This window comes from Lissotriton helveticus, chromosome 4_1 (assembly GCF_964261635.1).
Source record: "Lissotriton helveticus chromosome 4_1, aLisHel1.1, whole genome shotgun sequence".
Taxonomy (NCBI): Eukaryota; Metazoa; Chordata; class Amphibia; order Caudata; family Salamandridae; genus Lissotriton; species Lissotriton helveticus.
Genome location: NC_136063.1, coordinates 923,765,134 through 923,777,711, shown reverse-complemented (window position 1 = coordinate 923,777,711; position 12,578 = coordinate 923,765,134).

The window sequence follows — 12,578 nt, the reverse complement described above, 5'->3', positions numbered from 1 at the left end:
AGTTAACCAATCAATTTAAAAAAAAAAAATCCATGTAAACACTTATTTAAACATTTATTCTTACATCAATTTTTACATATACATATATAAAACATATTTATTTTTCAGAAAGACACACATTCACTGGATGGTGTCATCAGTGATGTCATGAGTGATGTCACTGACCATGTCATAAGTGATGTAATATGTGACATCATCAGCAGTGCATTGCACGCGCAATTTATAGTGAGTCCAACTAACTATAACGTGGGAATTTCAATGGTTTTATGCGAGTAAAACTTCCAGCTAACTATAACTGGTGTAAAACCTATGGTTTTTTCAGTGAATTTAATAGGTTTTTTAAATGATAATTCCTAACTATAACTGGTGTGAAACCTATGGTTTTTTCAGTGAATATATATATATATATTTCAACTCTTTCCCTCTTGCAAGGAGAAAATGGGCCGCACTCCCAAAGTGCTTTTAAACACTATTCTTTTTATTTACTTAATTAATTTTAAGGGGCTGATAGCGCGCTGATCTACGCGTTTCGGTGTTTCACCACACCTTGCTCACGATCAATGAGCCCCCCTATTGGCTCACAATTTAAAACATTTGGCAAAAAGTTCATGACCATTTCCTGTCATCTGTTCAGCCTTTGGAATTATGGTCCTTGTAGTTCTGTTTCATCTTTACTTACTATAGTTCCATTTTCAAACAACTTCCAGTTCATTTCTTCTTTTCATTGTTTTTCTTTCACAAGAATCTACATTGTTTCACGAGCATATAGTGCACACCTTAGGTTTTTGGTCCACATTTCTTCTCTCCAGTGGGACTACTCCATTTATGTTTTTAGAATACTTCGTTGACCCCCATTTCCCCGGGGTTGCATTGGTTCGATTCTTGTTTTTAATGCCGCTTTGTTGTGATATTTGTTTTCATTCAAATACCGCCTTCCAATAGGCCTTATCTTTTAATTCTTCTAAACATTTTCTACAAAATTTTATTGTCCATGTGCATTTTTTTTTTTTGTTCTTTCCTAATCCTACCAATAGGTTATCATCCTTTTCTATTCTGTATTGTTGTTTCAAAATCAAATCCCTCTGATTATAGATGAATATATATTTCTTCCGATTGGTTCAAGCCGTGTGGATGTGGGGTCCTTAGATTTAAAATGTAGCGTGATTCTGTCTGTCGTAATTTCCTCTCACGGTCTCCGCCACAATCTCGTTTTTGGATTGTTTCAATTCCATAGAATTTCAGTTGCTGCCAATCTCCTTGGTGATGTTGTTCCATATGCTTTGATATGGCATTGGTTCGGTCTTTGGGAATTGTGGCTTGTACGTGTTCCATGATTCTTTTCTTCAGCTCACAAATTGTGCTTCCCACATAGCTTTGTGGGCAAGGACATTCAACTATGTACACTGTGTATGGTGTTTTACACGTGATTTATTGGCGTATTTACCATTTCTTATTGTTTGCCAATATTATTTCCTTGGCAGGTTTTGCGACTTGGCACATCTTACATGAGTGACACTTGACAAATCCTCTGGTCTTCAGCCATGTATCTGCTTTCTTTTTGCCTTGAAAGTGGCTGTGTATCATGTGATCTTTAAGATTTTTTGCTCTTCTGTATGACATTGTCGGATGATTTCCCATTATGCCCTTAACAGTGGCATCAAGTTGGAGAATTTTCCAGTTCTTCCTTAGGGTTTTCTCTATGTGTTTACTTTCCTAAGAGAAGTCCGTTATTATTCTGATTTGTTCTGTCTGATTCATTTCTTTATTTCCTTTCCTTATCAGACATTTTTCTCTTGTTTTCTGAATGGCTCTTTCCCAGCATTTCTTCACTACCTTTGGTTTGTACTTTCTTTTCACAAATCTTTCCACAGTCTTTTTGCTTTCTGTTTCCCATTCTTCACTTTCACTGCAGATTCGCCGAATCCTTATGAATTCTCCATAGGGAATACTGGAGAGCAAGGACTTTTGATGGAAGCTAGTTGCTTCGAGGGTGGCATTCGTAGATGTTGACTTTCTATGCAATGTTGTCTGGATTTGATTATCCTTTACATATATCTCTGTGTCCAGGAATATAACTCTTTCCTCACTTATATTGTATGTAAATTTCAGATCTTTTGTATTGTTGTTGATAACTTCAAAATATTCCTGAAACTCCACTGCTGTGCCATCCCAAATTATTAGCAAATCATCGATAAATCTCTTCCAGCTGATGATTTTGTTCACAGCTTGATCATTTATCGCACTCCATGCCATCTCCTACTCCCACCATCCCATAGTTAAGCACGCATAACTGAGACTAAAAGAAAATCCCATCGCAGTCCCACTGCATTGACGAAACAGATCTTCTCCAAAGGTGAACACATTTTCATCCAGAAAGATGGATATCATTTTTAAGAGCATATCATTATGATCGCTGTATTGCATCCTTCTCTCCTGTAGAAAGTAATTACAAGCTTATTTACCTATTTCATTGCTGATTTTTGTATACAGCCCAATGACATCCATTGTGATCAGGTGATAGGATTCTTGCAACGGAGTGTTTTGTAAGGTTCTCAAAAGTTCATTTGTGTCCTGAATGTAAGAGCCGAGTTGAGCCACATAAGGTCTTAGAAAATAATTGATATATTCCGCCAATGGCTCCAATAGAGATCCTTTTGCGGACAGGATTGGCCTCCCTGGTGTTTTTTTCTGATCTTTATGTACTTTTGGTAAAAAGTACATGGTTGCAACTATTGGATGGGTGACTGTTAAGAATTTGCATTCCGCTTCATCTATCAACCCTATTGATGAGCATTCTGATAGAATTGTATCAATCCTTTCTTTGATCTCCAATGTGGGATTCTTTTTTAGTTTTTCGTAATACTGGGGATCTCGCAGCTGTCGGTGAGCCTCTGTTACATAAGCAGTGCGGTCGCAAATCACGATATTTCCGCCTTTATCGGCCATTTTGATCTCAATTTGGTCATCCATTGAAAGACTTTTCATTGCTTCGCGCTCATCTTTCGTAAGATGTCATCATACTTATTCCATTTAAGTTTATACAAGTCTTGGATCACTGCTTCTTGAAAAAGGTTGATTTTTTTGCCCGGTCCCAACTGTGGATAGTATTTTGATTTAGGCTTCTTTCCACTCAAACCTGCTCCAGATTGAGTTACCACCTCTTCTAATGTAAGTTCACTTGTAGATGTTGTATCAATATTCATCAGAGTCAGAAATCCTTCTGAATCTTTTACTTGTAGTCCTTCATTAGTTATCTCCGTTTGTCCTATAGGTCTTTCTTTTAATATGCGTTCTTTGAAGGACTTTGCAAGTTTGATCTTTCTGATATAAAGATATAGGTCAATCCTGACCTGTGCCAGGTTCATTAGACTTTTCGGGCAAAAGTTTATTCCTCTTTTCAATAATGATATTTCTGTGGCACTTATTTCTCTTTTCGATAAGTTAACCACTTGTAATTCATCAGTTGTTACTTCCTTTTCAGGTGCATGCTCCTCATTTTGGTGCCTGTTTTTTCCGCACCATCACTTGCTCCTTTTTCCTCTTCTCTGGTGTTTCTTCCCGGCCATTGCCTCCCTTTTCCTCTTCCTCTCCGTGGCTGAAAATGTGGGTATGGGCGATTTTGCTCCCATTGTCGCTGTTGTAGCATGAGGCGCATGTCCCCTAAAAAAGACATCTTTGTTATATCACTTAGTGTTCTTGAGTCTCCTTCTGTTTGTTCCGTCGACGCTAAGGACGAGGCGCTGCTTGACATACTTGACATACTGTTCCATGTCATTTGTTCATTTAATCCGTCAAATTTCCTGGTGAACATAAAGATGCGGCCTTCTGCATAGCCATTACTGTCTCTGATGAATTTTGTATGTTTTCTATCCATTACAATTTCTTCATGTTTATCTATTTGACTTTCAAGTTCCTCCTTGAATTTTGTCATTTCTGTCGATAATTTCAGTTGGGACAGGTCCTTTTCTATTTCCTTCAGTTGTAATTTTATTTTCTCCAGTGCTATGTCAATGTGTTTGACCAAAATTTCAATCAGGCCCAGAGAGGATTGTAATACAAACTCTCCCCATTCCTGCAGTAAATCATTTGTTGCGTCTTGATTATTTGGCATCAACATTATTCTGAGCCCCCTCGGGACGCGTTGCACTTCCAAGTATTTCTTCAGTGTAATAAGTTCCAAGGATTTATTGATCTCTTTACGACTTAACTTTTCCCATGTTCTTAGTTTGCCTTTTATGTCCGTTTTCCCAGTTGTAGTATTTGCGCTCACCCCCTTCTCCACAATGCATTGTCCAAACTATCTGTAAGTAACACATTCCTTTTGGCTTCCCTTTGTTCCATGATTGCGCTATCTTATATTGCCCCCTGTACACAAGTTGATCGTTTAACTTGATTTGTGTTTCCTTTTTACACTTCGGCCGGTATTCCAAAAGTGACTCCCCTGTTAGATACACTCGCTGCCTGTTCCTTGGTTGAAACAAATATTGCGCTCTTTAACTCGAGTCCTCTGGCTCCCCGACACTTAACTGATTTTCCGCTCGTCTTGTGGTACTTCTAACTTTCAACTCTTTCACGCTCCAAAGACACACACACGCTTACCGGTCTCCCGTTAGTGCGTCTGTGGTCTCCGCGTTTATTTTCCGCCTCTATTGTCAGCGTTCACTGCTTCCGGATTCTATATTTTCCCAAACTCGGTTCAGTTGGCCCGGATCCAGAAGCGCTCTTCGTTTTTGCGTTCTCCTGCGGCAGAACCACGCCGCTTCACATTTCAACTCTTTCCATCTGGCAAGGAATAAATGAGCCGCACTCCCAAAGTGATTTTGAACACTATTCTTTTTATTTACTTAATTAATTTTAAGGGGCTGATAGCGCGCTGATCTATGCGTTTCGGTGTTTCACCACACCTTGCTCACGATCAAAGAGCCCCCCTATTGGCTCACAATTTAAAACATTTGGTAAAAAGTTCATGAGCATTTCCTGTCATCTGTTCAGCCTTTGGAATTATGGTCCTTGTAGTTCTGTTTCATCTTTACTTATTATAGTTCCATTTTCAAACAACTTCCAGTTCATTTCTTATTTTCATTGTTATTCTTTCACAAGAATCCACATTGTTTCACGAGCATATAGTGCACACCTTAGGTTTTTGGTCCACATTTCTTCTCTCCGGTGGGACTACTCCATTCATGTTTTTAGAATACTTCGTTAACCCCCATTTCCCCGGGGTTGCATTGGTTTGATTCTTGTTTTTAATGCCGCTTTGTTGTGATATTTGTTTTCATTCAAATACCACCTTCCAATACCCCTTATCTTTTATTTCTTCTAAACATTTTCAACAAAATGTTATTGTCCATGTGCATTTTTTCGTTTTGTTCTTTCCTGCCAATAGGTTATCATCCTTTTATATTCTGATTTATTGTTTCAAAATCAAATTCCTGTGTTTATAGATGAATATATAATTCTTCCGATTGGTTCAGGCCGTGTGGATGTAGGGTCCTTAGATTTAAAATGTAGCGTGAGTCTGTCTGTCGTAATTTCCTCTCCCGGTCTCCGCCACAATCTCGTTTTGGGATTGTTTCAATTCCATAGAATTTCAGGTGCTGCCAATCTCCTTGGTGGTGTTGTTCCATATGCTTTGATATGGCATTGGTTCGGTCTTTGTGAATTGTGGCTCGTACATGTTCCATGATTCTTTTCTTCAGCTCACAAATCGTGCTTCCCACATACCTTTGTGGGCAAGGACATTCTACTTTGTACACTGTGTATGGTGTTTTACACGTAATTAATTGGCGTATTTCCCATTTCTTATTGTTTGCCAATATTATTTCATTGGTAGGTTTTGCGATTTAGCACATCTTACATGAGTGACACTTGACAAATCCTCTGGTCTGCAGCCATGTATCTGCTTTCTTTTTGCCTTGAAAGTGGCTGTGTATCCTGTGATCTTTAAGGTTTTTGCTCTTCTGTATGTCATTGTCGGATGATTTCCCATTATGCCCTTAACAGTGGCATCAAGTTGGAGAATTTTCCAGTTCTTCCTTAGGATTTTCTCTATCTGTTTACTTTCCTGAGAGAAGTCCGTTATCATTCTGATTTGTTCTGTCTGATTCGTTTTCTTTATTTCCTTTCCTTATCAGACACTCTTCTCTTGTTTTCTGATTTGCTCTTTCCCAGCATTTCTTCACTACCTTTGGTTTGTATTTTCTTTTCACAAATATTTTCACAGTCTTTTTGCTTTGTGTTTCCCATTCTTCAGGTTCACTACAGATTCGCTGAATCCTTAAGAATTCTCCATAGGGAAAACTGGACATTTTGGTCAAACACATTGACATAGCACTGGAGAAAATACAATTACAACTGAAGGAAATAGAAAAGGACCTGTCCCAACTGAAATTATAAACAGAAATGACAAAATTCAAAGAGGAACTTGAAAGTCAAATAGATAAACATGAAGAAATTGTAATGGATAGAAAACATACAAAATTCATCAGAGAGAGTAATGACTATGTGGAAGGCCGTATCTTTACGTTCGCCAGGAAATTTGATGGATTAAAGGAACAAATGACATGGAACAGTATGTCAAGTATGTCAAGCAGTGCCTCGTCCTTAGCGTCAACGGAACAAACGGAAGGAGACTCAAGAACACTAAGTGATATAACAAAGATGTCTTTTTTAGGGGACATGCACCTCATGCTACAACCGCGACAATGGGAGCAAAATCACCCAATCCCATATTTTCAGCCACGGAGAGGAAGAGGAAAAGGGAGGCAATGGTCGGAAAGAAACACCAGAGAAGAGGAAAAAGGAGCAAGTGGTGGTGCGGAAAAGAAAGGCACCGAAACGAGAAGCATGCGCCTGAAAAGGAAGTAACAACTGATGAATTACAAGTGGTTAACTTATCGAAAAGAGAAATAAGTGCCACAGAAATATCATTATTGAAAAGAGGAATAAACTTTTGCCCGAAAAGTCTAATGAACCTGGCACAGGTCAGGATTGACCTATATCTTTATATCAGAAAGACCAAACTTGCAAAGTCCTTCAAAGAACGCATATTAAAAGAAAGACCTAAAGGACAAACAGAGATAACTAACGAAGGACTACAAGTAAAATATTCAGAAGGATTTCTGACTCTGATGAATATTGATACAACATCTACAAGTGAACTTACATTAGAAGAGGTGGTAACTCAATCTGGAGCAGGTTTGAGTGGATAGAAGCCTAAATCAAAATACTATCCACAGTTGGGACCGGGCAATAAAATTGACCTTTTTCAAGAAGCAGTGATCCAAGACTTGTATAAACTTAAATGGAATAAGTATGATGACAATCTTACGAAAGATGAGCGTGAAGCAATGAAAAGTCTTTCAATGGATGACCAAATTGAGATCAAAATGGCCGATAAAGGCGGAAATATCATGATTTGGGATCGCGCTGCATATGTAAGGAGAGGCCCACCGACAGCTGAGAGATCCCCAGTATTACGAAAAACTAAAAAAGAATCCCACATTGGAGATCAAAGAAAGGATTGATACAAATTTATCAGAATGTTCATCAATAGGGTTGATAGATGAAGCGGAATGCAAATTCTTAACAGTCACCCATCCAATAATGGCAACCATGTACTTTTTACCAAAAGTACATAAAGATCAGAAAAAAAAACCAGGGAGGCCAATCCTGTCCGCAAAAGGATCTGTATTGGAGCCATTAGCGGAATATATCGATTATTTTTTAAGACCTTATGTGGCTCAACTCAGCTCTTACATTCAGGACACAAATGACCTTTTGAGAACCTTAAAAAACACTCCGGTGCAATAATCGAATCACCTGATCACAATGGATGTCATTGGCTGTATACAAACATCAGCAATGAAATAGGTAAACAAGCTTGTAATTACTTTCTGCAGGAGAGAAGGATGCAATACAGCGATCATAATGATATGCTCTTAAAAATGATATCCATCTGTCTGGATGAAAATGTGTTCACCTTTGGAGAAGATCTGTTTCGTCAATGCAGTGGGACTGCGATGGGATTTTCTCTTAGTCCCAGTTATGCGTGCTTAACTATGGGATGGTAGGAGCAGGAGATGGCATGGAGTGCGATAAATGATCAAGCTGTGAACAAAATCATCAGCTGGAAGAGATTTATTGATGATTTGCTAATAATTTGGGATGGCACGGCAATGGAGTTCCAGGAATATTTTGAAGTTATCAACAAAAATACAAAAGATTTGAAATTTGCATACAGTAAAAGTAAGGAAAGAGTTATATTCCTAGACACAGAGATATATGTAAAGGATAATCAGATCAAGACAACATTGCATAGAAAGTCAACATCTACGAATGCCACCCTCGAAGCAACTAGCTTCCATCAAAAGTCCTTGCTGTCCAGTATTCCCTATGGGGAATTCTTAAGGATTCGGCGAATCTGCAGTGAACCTGAAGAATGGGAAACACAAAGCAAAAAGACTGTGGAAAGATTTGTGAAAAGAAAATACAAACAAAAGTTAGTGAAGAAATGCTGGGAAAGAGCAAATCAGAAAACAAGAGAAGAATGTCTGATAAGGAAAGGAAATGAAGAAATGAATCAGACAGAACAATTCAGAATGATAACGAACTTCTCTTAAGAAAGTAAACAGATAGAGAAAATCCTAATGAAGAACTGGAAAATTCTCCACCTTGATGCCAATGTAAAGGGCATAATGGGAAATCATCCGACAATGACATACAGAAGAGCACAAAACCTTAAAGATCACATGATACACAGCCACTTTCAAGGCAGAGAGAAAGCAGATACATGGCTGAAGACCAGAGGATTTGTCAAGTGTCACTCATGTAAGATGTGCCAAATCGCAAAACCTACCAAGGAAATAATATTGGCAAACAATAAGAAATGGGAAATACGCCAATTAATCACGTGTAAAACACCATACACAGTGTACATAGTAGAATGTCCTAGCCCACAAAGGTATGTGGGAAGCACGATTTGTGAGCTGAAGAAAAGAATCATGGAACACGTACGAGCCACAATTCACAAAGACCGAACCAATGCCATATCAAAGCATATGGAACAACATCACCAAGGAGATTGGCAGCAACTGAAATTCTATGGAATTGAAACAATCCCAAAACGAGATTGTGGCGGAGACCGTGAGAGGAAATTACGACAGGCAGAATCACGCTACATTTTAAATCTAAGGACCCTACATCCACACGGCTTGAACCAATCGGAAGAAATATATATTCATCTATAAACAGAGGGATTTGATTTTGAAACAACAAATCAGAATATAAAAGGATGATAACCTATTGGTAGGAAAGAACAAAAAGAAAAAATGCACATGGACAATAAAGTTTTGTTGAAAATGTTTAGAAGAAATAAAAGATAAGGCCTATTGGAAGGCGGTATTTGAATGAAAACAAATATCACAACAAAGCGGCATTAAAAACAAGAATCGAACCAATGCAATCCCGGGGAATTGGGGGTCAACGAAGTATTCTAAAAACATAAATGGAGTAGTCCCACTGGAGAGAAGAAATGTGGACCAAAAACCTAAGGTGTGCACTATATGCTCGTGAAACCACGTAGATTCTTGTGAAAGAATAACAATGAAAAGAAGAAATGAACTGGAAGTTGTTTGAAAATGGAACTATAATAGGTAAAGATGAAACAGAACTACAAGGACCATAATTCCAAAGGCTGAACAGATGACAGGAAATGCTCATGAACTTTTTGCCAAATGTTTTAAATTGTGAGTCAATAGGGGGGCTCATTGATCGTGAGCAAGGTGTGGTGAAACACCGAAACGCGTAGATCAGCGCGCTATCAGACCCTTAAAATTAATTAAGTAAATAAAAAGAATAGTGTTTAAAATCAATTTGGGAGTGCGGCCCATTTTTTCCTTGCAAGAGGGAAAGAGTTGAAATGTGAAGCGGCGTTATTCTGCCGCAGGAGAACGCACCAACGAAGAGCGCTGCAGGATCCGGGCCAACTGAACCGAGTTTGGGAATATATATATATATATATATAAATATACTAGCAGCCCGTCCTGACGTTGTCCGGGGTTGAAAAAGTATGGCTGGTTAGAGTGCCTGCACGTTTGCCGTCTATGTAGTTCCTTCGTTGTCTGTGCGTGATGAATTATTGTATTTGTGTGGCGTCAATGTACGTTCTCGAGTGCCTGTTTGAGTGCCTCTGCGTTGGCCGTATGTTTACTTCCTTCGTTGTGTGTGCGTGTTGATTTTTGCCTTCGTCAATGTGCGTGCGTGATGATGTTCAATATTTGTCGAGAGTGAACGTTTGTTTGCTTCTGCTTGTTTGAATGCTATTGATTATTTTTTTTTTTGTTCGTACTATGCCTACCTTGGTGTAGCCGTGAGACGGAGCCGTTAGGAGTAATGCTGCAAGTGTTTTGCAAAAGAGTTAAAGTTGAACGTCTGGGCGGATCCTCAATGTTTTCCGGAATCCGCCTGTTTTTTCTTTACTTCCTTGTATTCCAAGCCCCTCTCCCTAAGCGGACGCGTCCAATCCTGAGAACACGATGACGTGAGAACATGAGTACATTGACACGCCCATATGATTGATGGCCACGGTATGCCCACATTACTGATGTGTCCAATGATGAGAAACGTATGTTGTTACGCGATTGTTGTTGTTAGCCGCGCCCCTTTTTATGCTAATGTTAGTACGCGGCGATTTACCGGGCCATAGGCAGAACGTTGTGCCTGATTTGTGTCTTGCATTTCCACATCGATATGTGTAAAGTTGTGCATAAAGCGGCGGTGCCTCATTTGTAGTTCGCTGCCCACGATACGCCCACATTGATTGATGACGGCGCCCTCGACCCGCCCACTGTAGTGAAGGTGTTGAAGTTTGAGGTCAATGAGATGGCACACGCCACGCCCCCCAATGACGCCCAGTGAAGGTGGCGAAGTTTTCGGTCGATGCGACGGCACACGGCACGCCCCCCAATGATGCCCACGACACGCCCACTGTAGTTTACAATGCCCTAAAGGGACTACTTTACCCCCCTATGTTCTTGTAGCTTTCTAATGTATATGGTGCCCAGATGTATAGCCTATGTCCATCTGCTAAACCTATCCTTTACAATGGTGTATTGAGTGTTGTGATTGGTGCTGTACTTCTTGTGTTTATCCGCCTCAAAGGTTCCCAGTTCTCCCTTTATAATAATAGTATAGATATGTATATACTAGCAGCCCGTCCCGACGTTGTCCGGGTATGAATTGCTGCCGGCCAGTAGTAAATTGTTTTGTAGGATTTCTTATCTGTGACAGGCCTGTGAAACGCTCCGATTCACAGTGCACTGCTGATGCACTTAAGAGTGCGCGTTCAGTGGTGTGTGAACTCGAGTTTCCCTACTTTATTTTTCCTTGCAATATTATATAGCGCGAACTCGATAACATGGCATGAGCACAGTTTACATTACAGAAGAACACATTCATTTGTGGTAGGCATGGGGAGACAAAGCGATTTGCCTGGAATCACAGGATGTTGAGCTGATGCCGAGATTCGAACGTAGCTCCCCAGCTCTAAAGTTCGCAATTCTAGAACTTGTGGCGGGAGGTGTGTCTAAAAGTGTATGTCGGTGCTGGCCATCAATGAGGGAGACGTGTGCATTTTTCAAATCGGTGGTGAGAAAATATGAGTATGTTGCTGGAGATGTGGGCCGCCGTGCCACCAATGTACTTACCGGTGGAGAGTAAACACGCATTATTCCGCAACTTTCTTTCCGCATACCATCACTCCGCATACTTTCATTACGAAAGTACCATGACTCCGCAATGCCATTATAACTCATGGCATTACATTTTATATGCTTTTACCACGCATACATTTACAACGAAATTCGTTGTAAATGCATGAATGGTAAAAGCATGTTTTTTTTAATGTTTGGATAAGGTAAGTATGGGAATAGGGGTATATGTTTTAGGGTACTGAGGTATATGTTTTGGGGTGTTTGGGTATTTTAAGGGTTCTGATATAGTTTTGGGTTATGGGGTACAGGGGTAGATTCAGGGTTTAGGGATAGGTATGGGTTTTGGGGTACAGGGGTATTTTTAGGGTTCAGGGCTAGGTTTGGGTTTTGGGGTACAGGGGTATTTTAAGGGTTCAGGGCTAGGTTTGGGTTTTGGGGTACAGGGGTGTTTTTAGGGTTCAGGGGTAGGTTTGGGTTTCGGGGTACAGGGGTATTTTAGGGTTCAGGGGTAGGTTAGGGTTTTGGGGTACAGGGTTATTTTTATGGTTCAGCTGTAGGTTTGGGTTTTGATGTACAGGGGTATTTTAAGGGTCCAGGGCTAGGTTTGGGTTTTGGAGTATAGGGGTATTGTAGCGTTCAGGGGTAGGTTTGGGTTTTGGGGTACAGGGGTATTTTTAGGGTTCAGGGCTAGCTTTGGGTTTTAGGGTACAGGGGTATTTTTAGGGTTCAGGGGTAGGTTTGGGTTTTGAGGTACAGGGGTATTTATGGGGTTCGAGGCTAGGTTTGGGTTTTGGGGTACAGCAGGGGTATTTTAGGGTTTAGGGATAGGTTTGGGTTTTGGGGTACAATTTATATTTATATGGTTAA